At 41.1% G+C, this 19,822-nt stretch overlaps 37 non-coding genes across 37 annotated transcripts; 12 read left to right on the top strand and 25 right to left on the bottom strand.

The window, feature by feature from the left end:
• Positions 1–625: 625 nt before the first annotated feature.
• Positions 626–697, bottom strand: trnac-gca. The gene has a single exon. It is a non-coding gene; the product is annotated as a tRNA-Cys (tRNA).
• Positions 698–1,201: 504 nt separating this feature from the next.
• On the bottom strand, positions 1,202–1,273 carry trnac-gca. Its single transcript has one exon. It is a non-coding gene; the product is annotated as a tRNA-Cys (tRNA).
• A 145-nt stretch (positions 1,274–1,418) lies between these two features.
• On the top strand, positions 1,419–1,490 carry trnac-gca. Its single transcript has one exon. It is a non-coding gene; the product is annotated as a tRNA-Cys (tRNA).
• A 288-nt stretch (positions 1,491–1,778) lies between these two features.
• On the bottom strand, positions 1,779–1,850 carry trnac-gca. Its single transcript has one exon. It is a non-coding gene; the product is annotated as a tRNA-Cys (tRNA).
• Positions 1,851–2,344: 494 nt separating this feature from the next.
• Positions 2,345–2,416, bottom strand: trnac-gca. Its single transcript has one exon. It is a non-coding gene; the product is annotated as a tRNA-Cys (tRNA).
• A 140-nt stretch (positions 2,417–2,556) lies between these two features.
• On the top strand, positions 2,557–2,628 carry trnac-gca. Its single transcript has one exon. It is a non-coding gene; the product is annotated as a tRNA-Cys (tRNA).
• A 283-nt stretch (positions 2,629–2,911) lies between these two features.
• Positions 2,912–2,982, bottom strand: trnac-gca. Its single transcript has one exon. It is a non-coding gene; the product is annotated as a tRNA-Cys (tRNA).
• A 499-nt stretch (positions 2,983–3,481) lies between these two features.
• Positions 3,482–3,553, bottom strand: trnac-gca. Its single transcript has one exon. It is a non-coding gene; the product is annotated as a tRNA-Cys (tRNA).
• A 1,060-nt stretch (positions 3,554–4,613) lies between these two features.
• On the bottom strand, positions 4,614–4,685 carry trnac-gca. The gene has a single exon. It is a non-coding gene; the product is annotated as a tRNA-Cys (tRNA).
• Positions 4,686–5,743: 1,058 nt separating this feature from the next.
• trnac-gca lies at positions 5,744–5,815 on the bottom strand. Its single transcript has one exon. It is a non-coding gene; the product is annotated as a tRNA-Cys (tRNA).
• Positions 5,816–7,097: 1,282 nt separating this feature from the next.
• On the top strand, positions 7,098–7,169 carry trnac-gca. The gene has a single exon. It is a non-coding gene; the product is annotated as a tRNA-Cys (tRNA).
• Positions 7,170–7,454: 285 nt separating this feature from the next.
• trnac-gca lies at positions 7,455–7,526 on the bottom strand. Its single transcript has one exon. It is a non-coding gene; the product is annotated as a tRNA-Cys (tRNA).
• Positions 7,527–8,020: 494 nt separating this feature from the next.
• Positions 8,021–8,092, bottom strand: trnac-gca. Its single transcript has one exon. It is a non-coding gene; the product is annotated as a tRNA-Cys (tRNA).
• Positions 8,093–8,584: 492 nt separating this feature from the next.
• trnac-gca lies at positions 8,585–8,656 on the bottom strand. Its single transcript has one exon. It is a non-coding gene; the product is annotated as a tRNA-Cys (tRNA).
• A 1,066-nt stretch (positions 8,657–9,722) lies between these two features.
• Positions 9,723–9,794, bottom strand: trnac-gca. The gene has a single exon. It is a non-coding gene; the product is annotated as a tRNA-Cys (tRNA).
• Positions 9,795–10,290: 496 nt separating this feature from the next.
• Positions 10,291–10,362, bottom strand: trnac-gca. The gene has a single exon. It is a non-coding gene; the product is annotated as a tRNA-Cys (tRNA).
• Positions 10,363–11,428: 1,066 nt separating this feature from the next.
• On the bottom strand, positions 11,429–11,500 carry trnac-gca. Its single transcript has one exon. It is a non-coding gene; the product is annotated as a tRNA-Cys (tRNA).
• Positions 11,501–12,006: 506 nt separating this feature from the next.
• trnac-gca lies at positions 12,007–12,078 on the bottom strand. The gene has a single exon. It is a non-coding gene; the product is annotated as a tRNA-Cys (tRNA).
• Positions 12,079–12,577: 499 nt separating this feature from the next.
• trnac-gca lies at positions 12,578–12,649 on the bottom strand. Its single transcript has one exon. It is a non-coding gene; the product is annotated as a tRNA-Cys (tRNA).
• Positions 12,650–13,147: 498 nt separating this feature from the next.
• trnac-gca lies at positions 13,148–13,219 on the bottom strand. The gene has a single exon. It is a non-coding gene; the product is annotated as a tRNA-Cys (tRNA).
• A 145-nt stretch (positions 13,220–13,364) lies between these two features.
• trnac-gca lies at positions 13,365–13,436 on the top strand. Its single transcript has one exon. It is a non-coding gene; the product is annotated as a tRNA-Cys (tRNA).
• Positions 13,437–13,724: 288 nt separating this feature from the next.
• Positions 13,725–13,796, bottom strand: trnac-gca. Its single transcript has one exon. It is a non-coding gene; the product is annotated as a tRNA-Cys (tRNA).
• Positions 13,797–13,941: 145 nt separating this feature from the next.
• On the top strand, positions 13,942–14,013 carry trnac-gca. Its single transcript has one exon. It is a non-coding gene; the product is annotated as a tRNA-Cys (tRNA).
• A 284-nt stretch (positions 14,014–14,297) lies between these two features.
• On the bottom strand, positions 14,298–14,369 carry trnac-gca. The gene has a single exon. It is a non-coding gene; the product is annotated as a tRNA-Cys (tRNA).
• A 706-nt stretch (positions 14,370–15,075) lies between these two features.
• trnac-gca lies at positions 15,076–15,146 on the top strand. The gene has a single exon. It is a non-coding gene; the product is annotated as a tRNA-Cys (tRNA).
• An 848-nt stretch (positions 15,147–15,994) lies between these two features.
• On the bottom strand, positions 15,995–16,065 carry trnac-gca. The gene has a single exon. It is a non-coding gene; the product is annotated as a tRNA-Cys (tRNA).
• A 499-nt stretch (positions 16,066–16,564) lies between these two features.
• Positions 16,565–16,636, bottom strand: trnac-gca. Its single transcript has one exon. It is a non-coding gene; the product is annotated as a tRNA-Cys (tRNA).
• A 145-nt stretch (positions 16,637–16,781) lies between these two features.
• Positions 16,782–16,853, top strand: trnac-gca. Its single transcript has one exon. It is a non-coding gene; the product is annotated as a tRNA-Cys (tRNA).
• Positions 16,854–17,137: 284 nt separating this feature from the next.
• Positions 17,138–17,209, bottom strand: trnac-gca. Its single transcript has one exon. It is a non-coding gene; the product is annotated as a tRNA-Cys (tRNA).
• A 144-nt stretch (positions 17,210–17,353) lies between these two features.
• On the top strand, positions 17,354–17,425 carry trnac-gca. The gene has a single exon. It is a non-coding gene; the product is annotated as a tRNA-Cys (tRNA).
• Positions 17,426–17,708: 283 nt separating this feature from the next.
• Positions 17,709–17,780, bottom strand: trnac-gca. Its single transcript has one exon. It is a non-coding gene; the product is annotated as a tRNA-Cys (tRNA).
• A 145-nt stretch (positions 17,781–17,925) lies between these two features.
• trnac-gca lies at positions 17,926–17,997 on the top strand. Its single transcript has one exon. It is a non-coding gene; the product is annotated as a tRNA-Cys (tRNA).
• A 284-nt stretch (positions 17,998–18,281) lies between these two features.
• Positions 18,282–18,353, bottom strand: trnac-gca. The gene has a single exon. It is a non-coding gene; the product is annotated as a tRNA-Cys (tRNA).
• Positions 18,354–18,495: 142 nt separating this feature from the next.
• trnac-gca lies at positions 18,496–18,568 on the top strand. The gene has a single exon. It is a non-coding gene; the product is annotated as a tRNA-Cys (tRNA).
• A 287-nt stretch (positions 18,569–18,855) lies between these two features.
• trnac-gca lies at positions 18,856–18,927 on the bottom strand. The gene has a single exon. It is a non-coding gene; the product is annotated as a tRNA-Cys (tRNA).
• A 143-nt stretch (positions 18,928–19,070) lies between these two features.
• trnac-gca lies at positions 19,071–19,142 on the top strand. Its single transcript has one exon. It is a non-coding gene; the product is annotated as a tRNA-Cys (tRNA).
• Positions 19,143–19,641: 499 nt separating this feature from the next.
• On the top strand, positions 19,642–19,713 carry trnac-gca. Its single transcript has one exon. It is a non-coding gene; the product is annotated as a tRNA-Cys (tRNA).
• Positions 19,714–19,822: the final 109 nt, after the last annotated feature.

Here is a 19,822-nt window from a genome sequence, read left to right on the forward strand (position 1 = left end):
GCTTATATTTTATAATGGTTTGGTGAGAGAAGCTTACTCTCAACCAAGATGTGAAAGGGGGCACCTGGATTTGAACAAGGGACCTATTAATCTGCAGTCAAATGCTCTACCACTGAGCTATACCCCCAACACAGGTGAAGGCTATGCTAAGTGGCAGAACATCTGACTACAGATCAAGAGGTCTCTGTTGCAAGTGCCCCCATTATGGATTTTTGCTGAGGGTTGATTCTTTCAACTCTACTGTCAACTCTAACTCTTCAGTCATAGTTTTTGGGGTACAGCTCAGTGGTAGAGCATTTGACTGCAGATCAAGGGTCCTTGGTTCAAATCCAGGTGCCCCTCTCACTCTTGCTTAAAGAATGCTTCTGTCACCTGGATGGTAGTTTTGCACTGAAGCTATCAATTTAAGCAGCAGGCTCAGCATGTGTAGCAAACTGCTTAACAGCATATAAAAGAAAATCTTTCATTTGGCATGATATTTTGACTCTTGTTACCCTCTAAACAACCTGAAAAAATGTAACAACTTTTTCACAAAGTATTGGAAGCTAATTTTTTGACAAAGCACTAGAAGCTTATATTTTATAATGGTTTGGTGAGAGAAGCTTACTCTCAACCAAGAGTGTGAAAGGGGCACCTGGATTTGAACCAGGGACCTCTTGATCTGCAGTCAAATGCTCTACCACTGAGCTATACCCCCAACACAGGTGAACTTGATGCTAAGTGGCAGAACATCTGACTACAGATCAAGAGGTCTCTGTTGCAAGTGCCCCATTATGGATTTTTGCTGAGGGTTGATTCTTTCAACTCTACTGTCAACTCTAACTCTTCAGTCATAGTTTTTGGGGTAGAGCTCAGTGGTAGAGCATTTGACTGCAGATCAAGAGGTCCCTGGTTCAAATCCAGGTGCTCCCTGTCTCGCTCTTGCTTAAAGAATTTTTCTGTCAGCTATATGGTGGTTTTGCACTAAAGCTATCAATTTAAGCAGCAGGGTCTGCATGTGTAGCAAACTGCTTAACAGCATATAAAAGAAAATCTTTCATTTGGCATGATATTTTGACTCTTGTTACCCTCTAAACAACCTGAAAAAATGTAACAACTTTTTCACAAAGTATTGGAAGCTAATTTTTTTTGACAAAGCACTAGAAGCTTATATTTTATAATGGTTTGGTGAGAGAAGCTTACTCTCAACCAAGAGTGTGAAAGGGGGCACCTGGATTTGAACCAGGGACCTCTTGATCTGCAGTCAAATGCTCTACCACTGAGCTATACCCCCAACACAGGTGAACTTGATGCTAAGTGGCAGAACATCTTACTACAGATCAAGAGGTCTCTGTTGCAAGTGCCCCATTATGGATTTTTGCTGAGGGTTGTTTCTTTCAACTCTACTGTCAACTCTAACTCTTCAGTCATAGTTTTTTGGGGGTACAGCTCAGTGGTAGAGCATTTGACTGCAGATCAAGGGGTCCTTGGTTCAAATCCAGGTGCCCCCTCTCTCACTCTTGCTTAAAGAATGCTTCTGTCACCTAGATGGTGGTTTTGCACTGAAGCTATCAATTTAAGCAGCAGGCTCAGCATGTGTAGCAAACTGCTTAACAGCATATAAAAGAAAATCTTTCATTTGGCATGATATTTTGACTTTTGTTACCCTCTAAACAACCTGAAAAAATGTAACAACTTTTTCACAAAGTATTGGAAGCTAATTTTTTTGACAAAGCACTAGAAGCTTATATTTTATAATGGTTTGGTGAGAGAAGCTTACTCTCAACCAAGAGTGTGAAAGGGGGCACCTGGATTTGAACCAGGGACCTCTTGATCTGCAGTCAAATGCTCTACCACTGAGCTATACCCCAACACAGGTGAACTCGATGCTAAGTGGCAGAACATCTGACTACAGATCAAGAGGTCTCTGTTGCAAGTGCCCCATTATGGATTTTGCTGAGGGTTGATTCTTTCAACTCTACTGTCAACTCTAACTCTTCAGTCATAGTTTTTGGGGTACAGCTCAGTGGTAGAGCATTTGACTGCAGATCAAGGGTCCTTGGTTCAAATCCAGGTGCCCCTCTCTCACTCTTGCTTAAAGAATGCTTCTGTCACCTAGATGGTGGTTTTGCACTGAAGCTATCAATTTAAGCAGCAGCTCAGCATGTGTAGCAAACTGCTTAACAGCATATAAAAGAAAATCTTTCATTTGGTATGATATTTTGACTCTTGTTACCCTCTAAACAACCTGAAAAATGTAACAACTTTTTCACAAAGTATTGGAAGCAAATTTTTTGACAAAGCACTAGAAGCTTATATTTTATAATGGTTTGGTGAGAGAAGCTTACTCTCAACCAAGATGTGAAAGGGGCACCTGGATTTGAACCAGGGACCTCTTGATCTGCAGTCAAATGCTCTACCACTGAGCTATACCCCAACACAGGTGAAGGCTATGCTAAGTGGCAGAACATCTGACTACAGATCAAGAGGTCTCTGTTGCAAGTGCCCCATTATGGATTTTGCTGAGGTTGATTCTTTCAACTCTACTGTCAACTCTAACTCTTCAGTCATAGTTTTTGGGGTATAGCTCAGTGGTAGAGCATTTGACTGCAGATCAAGAGGTCCCTGGTTCAAATCCAGGTGCCCCTGTCTCACTCTTGCTTAAAGAATTTTTCTGTCAGCTATATGGTGGTTTTGCACTAAAGCTATCAATTTAAGCAGCAGCTCAGCATGTGTAGCAAACTGCTTAACAGCATATAAAAGAAAATCTTTCATTTGGCATGATATTTTGACTCTTGTTACCCTCTAAACAACCTGAAAAATGTAACAACTTTTTCACAAAGTATTGGAAGCTAATTTTTTGACAAAGCACTAGAAGCTTATATTTTATAATGGTTTGGTGAGAGAAGCTTACTCTCAACCAAGAGTGTGAAAGGGGCACCTGGATTTGAACCAGGACCTCTTGATCTGCAGTCAAATGCTCTACCACTGAGCTATACCCCCAACACAGGTGAACTCGATGCTAAGTGGCAGAACATCTTACTACAGATCAAGAGGTCTCTGTTGCAAGTGCCCCATTATGGATTTTTGCTGAGGGTTGTTTCTTTCAACTCTACTGTCAACTCTAACTCTTCAGTCATAGTTTTTGGGGTACAGCTCAGTGGTAGAGCATTTGACTGCAGATCAAGGGTCCTTGGTTCAAATCCAGGTGCCCCTCTCTCACTCTTGCTTAAAGAATGCTTCTGTCACCTAGATGGTGGTTTTGCACTGAAGCTATCAATTTAAGCAGCAGGCTCAGCATGTGTAGCAAACTGCTTAACAGCATATAAAAGAAAATCTTTCATTTGGCATGATATTTTGACTTTGTTACCCTCTAAACAACCTGAAAAATGTAACAACTTTTTCACAAAGTATTGGAAGCTAATTTTTTTGACAAAGCACTAGAAGCTTATATTTTATAATGGTTTGGTGAGAGAAGCTTACTCTCAACCAAGAGTGTGAAAGGGGGCACCTGGATTTGAACCAGGGACCTCTTGATCTGCAGTCAAATGCTCTACCACTGAGCTATACCCCAACACAGGTGAACTCGATGCTAAGTGGCAGAACATCTGACTACAGATCAAGAGGTCTCTGTTGCAAGTGCCCCATTATGGATTTTGCTGAGGGTTGATTCTTTCAACTCTACTGTCAACTCTAACTCTTCAGTCATAGTTTTTGGGGTACAGCTCAGTGGTAGAGCATTTGACTGCAGATCAAGGGTCCTTGGTTCAAATCCAGGTGCCCCTCTCTCACTCTTGCTTAAAGAATGCTTCTGTCACCTAGATGGTGGTTTTGCACTGAAGCTATCAATTTAAGCAGCAGGCTCAGCATGTGTAGCAAACTGCTTAACAGCATATAAAAGAAAATCTTTCATTTGGTATGATATTTTGACTCTTGTTACCCTCTAAACAACCTGAAAAATGTAAAAACTTTTTCACAAAGTATTGGAAGCTAATTTTTTGACAAAGCACTAGAAGCTTATATTTTATAATGGTTTGGTGAGAGAAGCTTACTCAACCAAGAGTGTGAAAGGGGCACCTGGATTTGAACAGGGACCTCTTGATCTGCAGTCAAATGCTCTACCACTGAGCTATACCCCAACACAGGTGAACTATGCTAAGTGGCAGAACATCTGACTACAGATCAAGAGGTCTCTGTTGCAAGTGCCCCATTATGGATTTTGCTGAGGGTTGATTCTTTCAACTCTACTGTCAACTCTAACTCTTCAGTCATAGTTTTTGGGGTACAGCTCAGTGGTAGAGCATTTGACTGCAGATCAAGGGTCCTTGGTTCAAATCCAGGTGCCCCTCTCTCACTCTTGCTTAAAGAATGCTTCTGTCACCTAGATGGTGGTTTTGCACTGAAGCTATCAATTTAAGCAGCAGGCTCAGCATGTGTAGCAAACTGCTTAACAGCATATAAAAGAAAATCTTTCATTTGGCATGATATTTTGACTCTTGTTACCCTCTAAACAACCTGAAAAATGTAACAACTTTTTCACAAAGTATTGGAAGCTAATTTTTTGACAAAGCACTAGAAGCTTATATTTTATAATGGTTTGGTGAGAGAAGCTTACTCTCAACCAAGAGTGTGAAAGGGGGCACCTGGATTTGAACCAGGGACCTCTTGATCTGCAGTCAAATGCTCTACCACTGAGCTATACCCCAACACAGGTGAACTTGATGCTAAGTGGCAGAACATCTGACTACAGATCAAGAGGTCTCTGTTGCAAGTGCCCCATTATGGATTTTGCTGAGGTTGATTCTTTCAACTCTACTGTCAACTCTAACTCTTCAGTCATAGTTTTTGGGGATATAGCTCAGTGGTAGAGCATTTGACTGCAGATCAAGGGTCCTTGGTTCAAATCCAGGTGCTCCTGTCTCACTCTTGCTTAAAGAATTTTCTGTCACCTATATGGTGGTTTTGCACTAAAGCTATCAATTTAAGCAGCAGGCTCAGCATGTGTAGCAAACTGCTTAACAGCATATAAAAGAAAATCTTTCATTTGGCATGATATTTTGACTCTTGTTACCCTCTAAACAACCTGAAAAATGTAACAACTTTTTCACAAAGTATTGGAAGCTAATTTTTTGACAAAGCACTAGAAGCTTATATTTTATAATGGTTTGGTGAGAGAAGCTTACTCTCAACCAAGAGTGTGAAAGGGGCACCTGGATTTGAACCAGGACCTCTTGATCTGCAGTCAAATGCTCTACCACTGAGCTATACCCCAACACAGGTGAACTTGATGCTAAGTGGCAGAACATCTGACTACAGATCAAGAGGTCTCTGTTGCAAGTGCCCCATTATGGATTTTGCTGAGGGTTGATTCTTTCAACTCTACTGTCAACTCTAACTCTTCAGTCATAGTTTTTGGGGTACAGCTCAGTGGTAGAGCATTTGACTGCAGATCAAGGGTCCTTGGTTCAAATCCAGGTGCCCCTCTCACTCTTGCTTAAAGAATGCTTCTGTCACCTAGATGGTGGTTTTGCACTGAAGCTATCAATTTAAGCAGCAGGCTCAGCATGTGTAGCAAACTGCTTAACAGCATATAAAAGAAAATCTTTCATTTGGCATGATATTTTGACTCTTGTTACCCTCTAAACAACCTGAAAAATGTAACAACTTTTTCACAAAGTATTGAAGCTAATTTTTTGACAAAGCACTAGAAGCTTATATTTTATAATGGTTTGGTGAGAGAAGCTTACTCTCAACCAAGATGTGAAAGGGGCACCTGGATTTGAACCAGGGACCTCTTGATCTGCAGTCAAATGCTCTACCACTGAGCTATACCCCAACACAGGTGAACTCGATGCTAAGTGGCAGAACATCTGACTACAGATCAAGAGGTCTCTGTTGCAAGTGCCCCATTATGGATTTTGCTGAGGGTTGATTCTTTCAACTCTACTGTCAACTCTAACTCTTCAGTCATAGTTTTTTGGGGGTACAGCTCAGTGGTAGAGCATTTGACTGCAGATCAAGGGGTCCTGGTTCAAATCCAGGTGCCCCTCTCTCACTCTTGCTTAAAGAATGCTTCTGTCACCTAGATGGTGGTTTTGCACTAAAGCTATCAATTTAAGCAGCAGCTTTGGCATGTGTAGCAAACTGCTTAACAGCATATAAAAGAAAATCTTTCATTTGGCATGATATTTTGACTCTTGTTACCCTCTAAACAACCTGAAAAATGTAACAACTTTTTCACAAAGTATTGGAAGCAAATTTTTTTGACAAAGCACTAGAAGCTTATATTTTATAATGGTTTGGTGAGAGAAGCTTACTCTCAACCAAGATGTGAAAGGGGCACCTGGATTTGAACAGGGACCTCTTGATCTGCAGTCAAATGCTCTACCACTGAGCTATACCCCAACACAGGTGAACTCGATGCTAAGTGGCAGAACATCTGACTACAGATCAAGAGGTCTCTGTTGCAAGTGCCCCATTATGGATTTTTGCTGAGGGTTGATTCTTTCAACTCTACTGTCAACTCTAACTCTTCAGTAATAGTTTTTGGGGTATAGCTCAGTGGTAGAGCATTTGACTGCAGATCAAGGGTCCTTGGTTCAAATCCAGGTGCCCCTCTCTCACTCTTGCTTAAAGAATTTTCTGTCAGCTATATGGTGGTTTTGCACTAAAGCTATCAATTTAAGCAGCAGGCTCAGCATGTGTAGCAAACTGCTTAACAGCATATAAAAGAAAATCTTTCATTTGGCATGATATTTTGACTCTTGTTACCCTCTAAACAACCTGAAAAAATGTAACAACTTTTTCACAAAGTATTGGAAGCTAATTTTTTTGACAAAGCACTAGAAGCTTATATTTTATAATGGTTTGGTGAGAGAAGCTTACTCTCAACCAAGAGTGTGAAAGGGGCACCTGGATTTGAACCAGGACCTCTTGATCTGCAGTCAAATGCTCTACCACTGAGCTATACCCCAACACAGGTGAACTCGATGCTAAGTGGCAGAACATCTGACTACAGATCAAGAGGTCTCTGTTGCAAGTGCCCCATTATGGATTTTTGCTGAGGGTTGATTCTTTCAACTCTACTGTCAACTCTAACTCTTCAGTCATAGTTTTTTGGGGGTACAGCTCAGTGGTAGAGCATTTGACTGCAGATCAAGGGGTCCTTGGTTCAAATCCAGGTGCCCCCTCTCTCACTCTTGCTTAAAGAATGCTTCTGTCACCTAGATGGTGGTTTTGCACTGAAGCTATCAATTTAAGCAGCAGGCTCAGCATGTGTAGCAAACTGCTTAACAGCATATAAAAGAAAATCTTTCATTTGGCATGATATTTTGACTTTGTTACCCTCTAAACAACCTGAAAAATGTAACAACTTTTTCACAAAGTATTGGAAGCTAATTTTTTGACAAAGCACTAGAAGCTTATATTTTATAATGGTTTGGTGAGAGAAGCTTACTCTCAACCAAGAGTGTGAAAGGGGGCACCTGGATTTGAACCAGGGACCTCTTGATCTGCAGTCAAATGCTCTACCACTGAGCTATACCCCAACACAGGTGAACTCGATGCTAAGTGGCAGAACATCTGACTACAGATCAAGAGGTCTCTGCAAGTGCCCCATTATGGATTTTGCTGAGGGTTGATTCTTTCAACTCTACTGTCAACTCTAACTCTTCAGTCATAGTTTTTGGGGTACAGCTCAGTGGTAGAGCATTTGACTGCAGATCAAGGGTCCTGGTTCAAATCCAGGTGCCCCTCTCTCACTCTTGCTTAAAGAATGCTTCTGTCACCTAGATGGTGGTTTTGCACTGAAGCTATCAATTTAAGCAGCAGGCTCAGCATGTGTAGCAAACTGCTTAACAGCATATAAAAGAAAATCTTTCATTTGGCATGATATTTTGACTCTTGTTACCCTCTAAACAACCTGAAAAAATGTAACAACTTTTTCACAAAGTATTGGAAGCTAATTTTTTGACAAAGCACTAGAAGCTTATATTTTATAATGGTTTGGTGAGAGAAGCTTACTCTCAACCAAGAGTGTGAAAGGGGGCACCTGGATTTGAACCAGGGACCTCTTGATCTGCAGTCAAATGCTCTACCACTGAGCTATACCCCAACACAGGTGAACTATGCTAAGTGGCAGAACATCTGACTACAGATCAAGAGGTCTCTGTTGCAAGTGCCCCATTATGGATTTTGCTGAGGGTTGATTCTTTCAACTCTACTGTCAACTCTAACTCTTCAGTCATAGTTTTTGGGGTACAGCTCAGTGGTAGAGCATTTGACTGCAGATCAAGGTCCTGGTTCAAATCCAGGTGCCCCTCTCTCACTCTTGCTTAAAGAATGCTTCTGTCACCTAGATGGTGGTTTTGCACTAAGCTATCAATTTAAGCAGCAGGCTCAGCATGTGTAGCAAACTGCTTAACAGCATATAAAAGAAAATCTTTCATTTGGCATGATATTTTGACTCTTGTTACCCTCTAAACAACCTGAAAAATGTAACAACTTTTTCACAAAGTATTGGAAGCTAATTTTTTTGACAAAGCACTAGAAGCTTATATTTTATAATGGTTTGGTGAGAGAAGCTTACTCTCAACCAAGAGTGTGAAAGGGGCACCTGGATTTGAACCAGGGACCTCTTGATCTGCAGTCAAATGCTCTACCACTGAGCTATACCCCCAACACAGGTGAACTCGATGCTAAGTGGCAGAACATCTGACTACAGATCAAGAGGTCTCTGTTGCAAGTGCCCCATTATGGATTTTTGCTGAGGGTTGATTCTTTCAACTCTACTGTCAACTCTAACTCTTCAGTCATAGTTTTTGGGGTACAGCTCAGTGGTAGAGCATTTGACTGCAGATCAAGGGTCCTTGGTTCAAATCCAGGTGCCCCTCTCTCACTCTTGCTTAAAGAATGCTTCTGTCACCTAGATGGTGGTTTTGCACTGAAGCTATCAATTTAAGCAGCAGCTTTGGCATGTGTAGCAAACTGCTTAACAGCATATAAAAGAAAATCTTTCATTTGGTATGATATTTTGACTCTTGTTACCCTCTAAACAACCTGAAAAATGTAACAACTTTTTCACAAAGTATTGGAAGCAAATTTTTTTGACAAAGCACTAGAAGCTTATATTTTATAATGGTTTGGTGAGAGAAGCTTACTCTCAACCAAGAGTGTGAAAGGGGCACCTGGATTTGAACAGGGACCTCTTGATCTGCAGTCAAATGCTCTACCACTGAGCTATACCCCCAACACAGGTGAAGTCTATGCTCAGTGGCAGAACATCTGACTACAGATCAAGAGGTCTCTGTTGCAAGTGCCCCCATTATGGATTTTGCTGAGGTTGATTCTTTCAACTCTACTGTCAACTCTAACTCTTCAGTCATAGTTTTTGGGGTACAGCTCAGTGGTAGAGCATTTGACTGCAGATCAAGGTCCTTGGTTCAAATCCAGGTGCCCCTCTCTCACTCTTGCTTAAAGAATGCTTCTGTCACCTATATGGTGGTTTTGCACTAAAGCTATCAATTTAAGCAGCAGGCTCAGCATGTGTAGCAAACTGCTTAACAGCATATAAAAGAAAATCTTTCATTTGGCATGATATTTTGACTCTTGTTACCCTCTAAACAACCTGAAAAATGTAACAACTTTTTCACAAAGTATTGGAAGCTAATTTTTTGACAAAGCACTAGAAGCTTATATTTTATAATGGTTTGGTGAGAGAAGCTTACTCTCAACCAAGAGTGTGAAAGGGGCACCTGGATTTGAACCAGGGACCTCTTGATCTGCAGTCAAATGCTCTACCACTGAGCTATACCCCAACACAGGTGAACTCGATGCTAAGTGGCAGAACATCTGACTACAGATCAAGAGGTCTCTGTTGCAAGTGCCCCATTATGGATTTTGCTGAGGGTTGATTCTTTCAACTCTACTGTCAACTCTAACTCTTCAGTCATAGTTTTTGGGGTACAGCTCAGTGGTAGAGCATTTGACTGCAGATCAAGGGTCCTTGGTTCAAATCCAGGTGCCCCTCTCTCACTCTTGCTTAAAGAATGCTTCTGTCACCTAGATGGTGGTTTTGCACTGAAGCTATCAATTTAAGCAGCAGGCTCAGCATGTGTAGCAAACTGCTTAACAGCATATAAAAGAAAATCTTTCATTTGGCATGATATTTTGACTTTGTTACCCTCTAAACAACCTGAAAAATGTAACAACTTTTTCACAAAGTATTGGAAGCTAATTTTTTTGACAAAGCACTAGAAGCTTATATTTTATAATGGTTTGGTGAGAGAAGCTTACTCTCAACCAAGAGTGTGAAAGGGGCACCTGGATTTGAACCAGGGACCTCTTGATCTGCAGTCAAATGCTCTACCACTGAGCTATACCCCAACACAGGTGAACTCGATGCTAAGTGGCAGAACATCTGACTACAGATCAAGAGGTCTCTGTTGCAAGTGCCCCATTATGGATTTTGCTGAGGGTTGATTCTTTCAACTCTACTGTCAACTCTAACTCTTCAGTCATAGTTTTTTGGGGGTACAGCTCAGTGGTAGAGCATTTGACTGCAGATCAAGGGTCCTTGGTTCAAATCCAGGTGCCCCTCTCTCACTCTTGCTTAAAGAATGCTTCTGTCACCTAGATGGTGGTTTTGCACTGAAGCTATCAATTTAAGCAGCAGGCTCAGCATGTGTAGCAAACTGCTTAACAGCATATAAAAGAAAATCTTTCATTTGGCATGATATTTTGACTCTTGTTACCCTCTAAACAACCTGAAAAATGTAACAACTTTTTCACAAAGTATTGGAAGCAAATTTTTTTGACAAAGCACTAGAAGCTTATATTTTATAATGGTTTGGTGAGAGAAGCTTACTCTCAACCAAGATGTGAAAGGGGCACCTGGATTTGAACAGGGACCTCTTGATCTGCAGTCAAATGCTCTACCACTGAGCTATACCCCAACACAGGTGAACTCGATGCTAAGTGGCAGAACATCTGACTACAGATCAAGAGGTCTCTGTTGCAAGTGCCCCATTATGGATTTTTGCTGAGGGTTGATTCTTTCAACTCTACTGTCAACTCTAACTCTTCAGTCATAGTTTTTGGGGTACAGCTCAGTGGTAGAGCATTTGACTGCAGATCAAGGGTCCTGGTTCAAATCCAGGTGCCCCTCTCTCACTCTTGCTTAAAGAATGCTTCTGTCACCTAGATGGTGGTTTTGCACTAAAGCTATCAATTTAAGCAGCAGGCTCAGCATGTGTAGCAAACTGCTTAACAGCATATAAAAGAAAATCTTTCATTTGGCATGATATTTTGACTCTTGTTACCCTCTAAACAACCTGAAAAATGTAACAACTTTTTCACAAAGTATTGGAAGCTAATTTTTTTGACAAAGCACTAGAAGCTTATATTTTATAATGGTTTGGTGAGAGAAGCTTACTCTCAACCAAGAGTGTGAAAGGGGCACCTGGATTTGAACCAGGGACCTATTAATCTGCAGTCAAATGCTCTACCACTGAGCTATACCCCCAACACTGGTGAACACGATGCTAAGTGGCAGAACATCTGACTACAGATCAAGAGGTCTCTGTTGCAAGTGCCCCATTATGGATTTTTGCTGAGGGTTGATTCTTTCAACTCTACTGTCAACTCTAACTCTTCAGTCATAGTTTTTTGGGGGTACAGCTCAGTGGTAGAGCATTTGCCTGCAGATCAATGGGTCCTTGGTTCAAATCCAGGTGCCCCCTCTCTCACTCTTGCTTAAAGAATGCTTCTGTCACCTGGATGGTAGTTTTGCACTGAAGCTATCAATTTAAGCAGCAGGCTCAGCATGTGTAGCAAACTGCTTAACAGCATATAAAAGAAAATCTTTCATTTGGCTTGATATTTTGACTCTTGTTACCCTCTAAACAACCTGAAAAAAAGAAACAACTTTTTCACAAAGTATTTATAAGCTAATTTTTTTGACAAAGCACTAGAAGCTTATATTTTATAATGGTTTGGTGAGAGAAGCTTACTCTCAACCAAGAGTGTGAAAGGGGGCACCTGGATTTGAACCAGGGACCTCTTGATCTGCAGTCAAATGCTCTACCACTGAGCTATACCCCCAACACAGGTGAACTTGATGCTAAGTGGCAGAACATCTGACTACAGATCAAGAGGTCTCTGTTGCAAGTGCCCCATTATGGATTTTTGCTGAGGGTTGATTCTTTCAACTCTACTGTCAACTCTAACTCTTCAGTCATAGTTTTTTGGGGGTACAGCTCAGTGGTAGAGCATTTGACTGCAGATCAAGGGGTCCTTGGTTCAAATCCAGGTGCCCCTCTCACTCTTGCTTAAAGAATGCTTCTGTCACCTAGATGGTGGTTTTGCACTGAAGCTATCAATTTAAGCAGCAGGCTCAGCATGTGTAGCAAACTGCTTAACAGCATATAAAAGAAAATCTTTCATTTGGCATGATATTTTGACTCTTGTTACCCTCTAAACAACCTGAAAAAATGTAACAACTTTTTCACAAAGTATTGGAAGCTAATTTTTTGACAAAGCACTAGAAGCTTATATTTTATAATGGTTTGGTGAGAAGCTTACTCTCAACCAAGAGTGTGAAAGGGGGCACCTGGATTTGAACCAGGGACCTCTTGATCTGCAGTCAAATGCTCTACCACTGAGCTATACCCCAACACAGATGAACTCGATGCTAAGTGGCAGAACATCTGACTACAGATCAAGAGGTCTCTGTTGCAAGTGCCCCATTATGGATTTTTGCTGAGGGTTGATTCTTTCAACTCTACTGTCAACTCTAACTCTTTAGTAATAGTTTTTGGGGATATAGCTCAGTGGTAGAGCATTTGACTGCAGATCAAGGTCCTGGTTCAAATCCAGGTGCCCCTCTCTCACTCTTGCTTAAAGAATTTTCTGTCAGCTATATGGTGGTTTTGCACTAAAGCTATCAATTTAAGCAGCAGGCTCAGCATGTGTAGCAAACTGCTTAACAGCATATAAAAGAAAATCTTTCATTTGGCATGATATTTTGACTCTTGTTACCCTCTAAACAACCTGAAAAAATGTAAAAAGTTTTTCACAAAATATTGGAAGCTAATTTTTTTGACAAAGCACTAGAAGCTTATATTTTATAATGGTCTGGTGTGAGAAGCTTACTCTCAACCAAGAGTGTGAAAGGGGGCACCTGGATTTGAACCAGGGACCTCTTGATCTGCAGTCAAATGCTCTACCACTGAGCTATACCCCCAACACAGGTGAAGTCTATGCTAAGTGGCAGAACATCTGACTACAGATCAAGAGGTCTCTGTTGCAAGTGCGCCATTATTGCTTTTGGCTGAGGGTTGATTCTTTCAACTCTACTGTCAACTCTAACTCTTCAGTCATAGTTTTTTGGGGGTACAGCTCAGTGGTAGAGCATTTGACTGCAGATCAAGGGGTCCTTGGTTCAAATCCAGGTGCCCCCTCTCTCACTCTTGCTTAAAGAATGCTTCTGTCACCTAGATGGTGGTTTTGCACTGAAGCTATCAATTTAAGCAGCAGCTTTGGCATGTGTAGCAAACTGCTTAACAGCATATAAAAGAAAATCTTTCATTTGGTATGATATTTTGACTCTTGTTACCCTCTAAACAACCTGAAAAAATGTAGCAACTTTTTCACAAAGTATTGGAAGCTAATTTTTTTGACAAAGCACTAAAAGGTTATATTTTATAATGGTTTGGTGAGAGAAGCTTACTCTCAACCAAGAGTGTGAAAGGGGGCACCTGGATTTGAACCAGGGACCTCTTGATCTGCAGTCAAATGCTCTACCACTGAGCTATACCCCCAACACAGGTGAACTCGATGCTAAGTGGCAGAACATCTGACTACAGATCAAGAGGTCTCTGTTGCAAGTGCCCCATTATGGATTTTTGCTGAGGGTTGATTCTTTCAACTCTACTGTCAACTCTAACTCTTCAGTCATAGTTTTTTGGGGGTACAGCTCAGTGGTAGAGCATTTGACTGCAGATCAAGGGGTCCTTGGTTCAAATCCAGGTGCCCCCTCTCTCACTCTTGCTTAAAGAATGCTTCTGTCACCTAGATGGTGGTTTTGCACTGAAGCTATCAATTTAAGCAGCAGGCTCAGCATGTGTAGCAAACTGCTTAACAGCATATAAAAGAAAATCTTTCATTTGGCATGATATTTTGACTTTTGTTACCCTCTAAACAACCTGAAAAAATGTAACAACTTTTTCACAAAGTATTGGAAGCTAATTTTTTGACAAAGCACTAGAAGCTTATATTTTATAATGGTTTGGTGAGAAGCTTACTCTCAACCAAGAGTGTGAAAGGGGCACCTGGATTTGAACCAGGGACCTCTTGATCTGCAGTCAAATGCTCTACCACTGAGCTATACCCCAACACAGGTGAACTCGATGCTAAGTGGCAGAACATCTGACTACAGATCAAGAGGTCTCTGTTGCAAGTGCCCCATTATGGATTTTGCTGAGGGTTGATTCTTTCAACTCTACTGTCAACTCTAACTCTTCAGTCATAGTTTTTGGGGTACAGCTCAGTGGTAGAGCATTTGACTGCAGATCAAGGGTCCTTGGTTCAAATCCAGGTGCCCCTCTCACTCTTGCTTAAAGAATGCTTCTGTCACCTAGATGGTGGTTTTGCACTGAAGCTATCAATTTAAGCAGCAGGCTCAGCATGTGTAGCAAACTGCTTAACAGCATATAAAAGAAAATCTTTCATTTGGTATGATATTTTGACTCTTGTTACCCTCTAAACAAGCTGAAAAAATGTAACAACTTTTTCACAAAGTATTGGAAGCTAATTTTTTGACAAAGCACTAGAAGCTTATATTTTATAATGGTTTGGTGAGAAGCTTACTCAACCAAGAGTGTGAAAGGGGCACCTGATTTGAACCAGGGACCTCTTGATCTGCAGTCAAATGCTCTACCACTGAGCTATACCCCCAACACAGGTGAACTCGATGCTAAGTGGCAGAACATCTGACTACAGATCAAGAGGTCTCTGTTGCAAGTGCCCCATTATGGATTTTTGCTGAGGGTTGATTCTTTCAACTCTACTGTCAACTCTAACTCTTTAGCAATAGTTGTTGGGGGTATAGCTCAGTGGTAGAGCATTTGACTGCAGATCAAGGGTCCTTGGTTCAAATCCAGGTGCTCCCTGTCTCACTCTTGCTTAAAGAATTTTCTGTCAGCTATATGGTGGTTTTGCACTAAAGCTATCAATTTAAGCAGCAGGGTCGGCATGTGTAGCAAACTGCTTAACAGCATATAAAAGAAAATCTTTCATTTGGCATGATATTTTGACTCTTGTTACCCTCTAAACAACCTGAAAAATGTAACAACTTTTTCACAAAGTATTGAAGCTAATTTTTTGACAAAGCACTAGAAGCTTATATTTTATAATGGTTTGGTGAGAGAAGCTTACTCTCAACCAAGAGTGTGAAAGGGGCACCTGGATTTGAACAGGGACCTCTTGATCTGCAGTCAAATGCTCTACCACTGAGCTATACCCCCAACACAGGTGAACTCGATGCTAAGTGGCAGAACATCTTACTACAGATCAAGAGGTCTCTGTTGCAAGTGCCCCATTATGGATTTTGCTGAGGTTGATTCTTTCAACTCTACTGTCAACTCTAACTCTTCAGTCATAGTTTTTGGGGTACAGCTCAGTGGTAGAGCATTTGACTGCAGATCAAGGGTCCTTGGTTCAAATCCAGGTGCTCCCTGTCTCACTCTTGCTTAAAGAATGCTTCTGTCACCTAGATGGTGGTTTTGCACTGAAGCTATCAATTTAAGCAGCAGCTTTGGCATGTGTAGCAAACTGCTTAACAGCATATAAAAGAAAATCTTTCATTTGGCATGATATTTTGACTCTTGTTACCCTCTAAACAACCTGAAAAATGTAACAACTTTTTCACAAAGTATTGAAGCTAATTTTTTGACAAAGCACTAGAAGCTTATATTTTATAATGGTTTGGTGAGAAGCTTACTCTCAACCAAGAGTGTGAAAGGGGCACCTGGATTTGAACCAGGACCTCTTGATCTGCAGTCAAATGCTCTACCACTGAGCTATACCCCCAACACAGGTGAAGTCTATGCTAAGTGGCAGAACATCTGACTACAGATCAAGAGGTCTCTGTTGCAAGTGCCCCCATTATGGATTTTTGCTGAGGGTTGATTCTTTCAACTCTACTGTCAACTCTAACTCTTCAGTCATAGTTTTTGGGGTACAGCTCAGTGGTAGAGCATTTGACTGCAGATCAAGGGTCCTTGGTTCAAATCCAGGTGCCCCTCTCACTCTTGCTTAAAGAATGCTTCTGTCACCTAGATGGTGGTTTTGCACTGAAGCTATCAATTTAAGCAGCAGGCTCAGCATGTGTAGCAAACTGCTTAACAGCATATAAAAGAAAATCTTTCATTTGGCATGATATTTTGACTCTTGTTACCCTCTAAACAACCTGAAAAAATGTAACAACTTTTTCACAAAGTATTGGAAGCTAATTTTTTTGACAAAGCACTAGAAGCTTATATTTTATAATGGTTTGGTGAGAGAAGCTTACTCTCAACCAAGAGTGTGAAAGGGGCACCTGGATTTGAACCAGGGACCTCTTGATCTGCAGTCAAATGCTCTACCACTGAGCTATACCCCCAACACAGGTGAACTCGATGCTAAGTGGCAGAACATCTGACTACAGATCAAGAGGTCTCTGTTGCAAGTGCCCCATTATGGATTTTTGCTGAGGGTTGATTCTTTCAACTCTACTGTCAACTCTAACTCTTCAGTCATAGTTTTTTGGGGGTACAGCTCAGTGGTAGAGCATTTGACTGCAGATCAAGGGGTCCTTGGTTCAAATCCAGGTGCCCCCTCTCTCACTCTTGCTTAAAGAATGCTTCTGTCACCTAGATGGTGGTTTTGCACTGAAGCTATCAATTTAAGCAGCAGCTTTGGCATGTGTAGCAAACTGCTTAACAGCATATAAAAGAAAATCTTTCATTTGGTATGATATTTTGACTCTTGTTACCCTCTAAACAACCTGAAAAATGTAAAAACCTTTTCACAAAGTATTGGAAGCTAATTTTGACAAAGCACTAGAAGCTTATATTTTATAATGGTTTGGTGAGAGAAGCTTACTCTCAACCAAGAGTGTGAAAGGGGGCACCTGGATTTGAACCAGGGACCTCTTGATCTGCAGTCAAATGCTCTACCACTGAGCTATACCCCCAACACAGGTGAAGTCTATGCTAAGTGGCAGAACATCTGACTACAGATCAAGAGGTCTCTGTTGCAAGTGCCCCATTATGGATTTTTGCTGAGGGTTGATTCTTTCAACTCTACTGTCAACTCTAACTCTTTAGTAATAGTTTTTGGGGATATAGCTCAGTGGTAGAGCATTTGACTGCAGATCAAGGGGTCCTTGGTTCAAATCCAGGTGCTCCCTGTCTCACTCTTGCTTAAAGAATTTTTCTGTCAGCTATATGGTGGTTTTGCACTAAAGCTATCAATTTAAGCAGCAGGCTCAGCATGTGTAGCAAACTGCTTAACAGCATATAAAAGAAAATCTTTCATTTGGCATGATATTTTGACTCTTGTTACCCTCTAAACAATCTGAAAAAATGTAACAACTTTTTCACAAAGTATTGAAGCTAATTTTTTGACAAAGCACTAGAAGCTTATATTTTATAATGGTTTGGTGAGAAGCTTACTCTCAACCAAGAGTGTGAAAGGGGCACCTGGATTTGAACCAGGGACCTCTTGATCTGCAGTCAAATGCTCTACCACTGAGCTATACCCCCAACACAGGTGAACTCGATGCTAAGTGGCAGAACATCTGACTACAGATCAAGAGGTCTCTGTTGCAAGTGCCCCATTATGGATTTTTGCTGAGGGTTGATTCTTTCAACTCTACTGTCAACTCTAACTCTTCAGTCATAGTTTTTTGGGGGTACAGCTCAGTGGTAGAGCATTTGACTGCAGATCAAGGGGTCCTTGGTTCAAATCCAGGTGCCCCCTCTCTCACTCTTGCTTAAAGAATGCTTCTGTCACCTAGATGGTGGTTTTGCACTGAAGCTATCAATTTAAGCAGCAGGCTCAGCATGTGTAGCAAACTGCTTAACAGCATATAAAAGAAAATCTTTCATTTGGCTTGATATTTTGACTCTTGTTACCCTCTAAACAACCTGAAAAAATGTAACAACTTTTTCACAAAGTATTGGAAGCTAATTTTTTGACAAAGCACTAGAAGCTTATATTTTATAATGGTTTGGTGAGAGAAGCTTACTCAACCAAGAGTGTGAAAGGGGCACCTGGATTTGAACCAGGGACCTCTTGATCTGCAGTCAAATGCTCTACCACTGAGCTATACCCCAACACAGGTGAACTCGATGCTAAGTGGCAGAACATCTGACTACAGATCAAGAGGTCTCTGTTGCAAGTGCCCCATTATGGATTTTTGCTGAGGGTTGATTCTTTCAACTCTACTGTCAACTCTAACTCTTTAGTAATAGTTTTTGGGGATATAGCTCAGTGGTAGAGCATTTGACTGCAGATCAAGAGGTCCCTGGTTCAAATCCAGGTGCCCCATGTCTCACTCTTGCTTAAAGAATTTTCTGTCAGCTATATGGTGGTTTTGCACTAAAGCTATCAATTTAAGCAGCAGGCTCAGCATGTGTAGCAAACTGCTTAACAGCATATAAAAGAAAATCTTTCATTTGGCATGATATTTTGACTCTTGTTACCCTCTAAACAACCTGAAAAAATGTAACAACTTTTTCCCAAAGTATTGGAAGCTAATTATTTTGACAAAGCACTAGAAGCTTTTATTTTATAATGGTTTGGTGAGAGAAGCTTACTCTCAACCAAGAGTGTGAAAGGGGGCACCTGGATTTGAACCAGGGACCTCTTGATCTGCAGTCAAATGCTCTACCACTGAGCTATACCCCAACACAGGTGAACTCGATGCTAAGTGGCAGAACATCTGACTACAGATCAAGAGGTCTCTGCTGCAAGTGCCCCATTATGGATTTTGCTGAGGGTTGATTCTTTCAACTCTACTGTCAACTCTAACTCTTCAGTCATAGTTTTTTGGGGGTACAGCTCAGTGGTAGAGCATTTGACTGCAGATCAAGGGGTCCTTGGTTCAAATCCAGGTGCCCCCTCTCTCACTCTTGCTTAAAGAATGCTTCTGTCACCTAGATGGTGGTTTTGCACTGAAGCTATCAATTTAAGCAGCAGGCTCAGCATGTGTAGCAAACTGCTTAACAGCATATAAAAGAAAATCTTTCATTTGGCTTGATATTTTGACTCTTGTTACCCTCTAAACAACCTGAAAAAATGTAACAACTTTTTCACAAAGTATTGGAAGCTAATTTTTTGACAAAGCACTAGAAGCTTATATTTTATAATGGTTTGGTGAGAGAAGCTTACTCTCAACCAAGAGTGTGAAAGGGGCACCTGGATTTGAACCAGGACCTCTTGATCTGCAGTCAAATGCTCTACCACTGAGCTATACCCCAACACAGGTGAACTCGATGCTAAGTGGCAGAACATCTGACTACAGATCAAGAGGTCTCTGTTGCAAGTGCCCCATTATGGATTTTTGCTGAGGGTTGATTCTTTCAACTCTACTGTCAACTCTAACTCTTCAGTCATAGTTTTTGGGGTATAGCTCAGTGGTAGAGCATTTGACTGCAGATCAAGAGGTCCCTGGTTCAAATCCAGGTGCTCCCTGTCTCACTCTTGCTTAAAGAATTTTTCTGTCAGCTATATGGTGGTTTTGCACTAAAGCTATCAATTTAAGCAGCAGGCTCAGCATGTGTAGCAAACTGCTTAACAGCAT

The sequence above is a fragment of the Silurus meridionalis genome, chromosome 14 (assembly GCF_014805685.1).
Source record: "Silurus meridionalis isolate SWU-2019-XX chromosome 14, ASM1480568v1, whole genome shotgun sequence".
Taxonomy (NCBI): Eukaryota; Metazoa; Chordata; class Actinopteri; order Siluriformes; family Siluridae; genus Silurus; species Silurus meridionalis.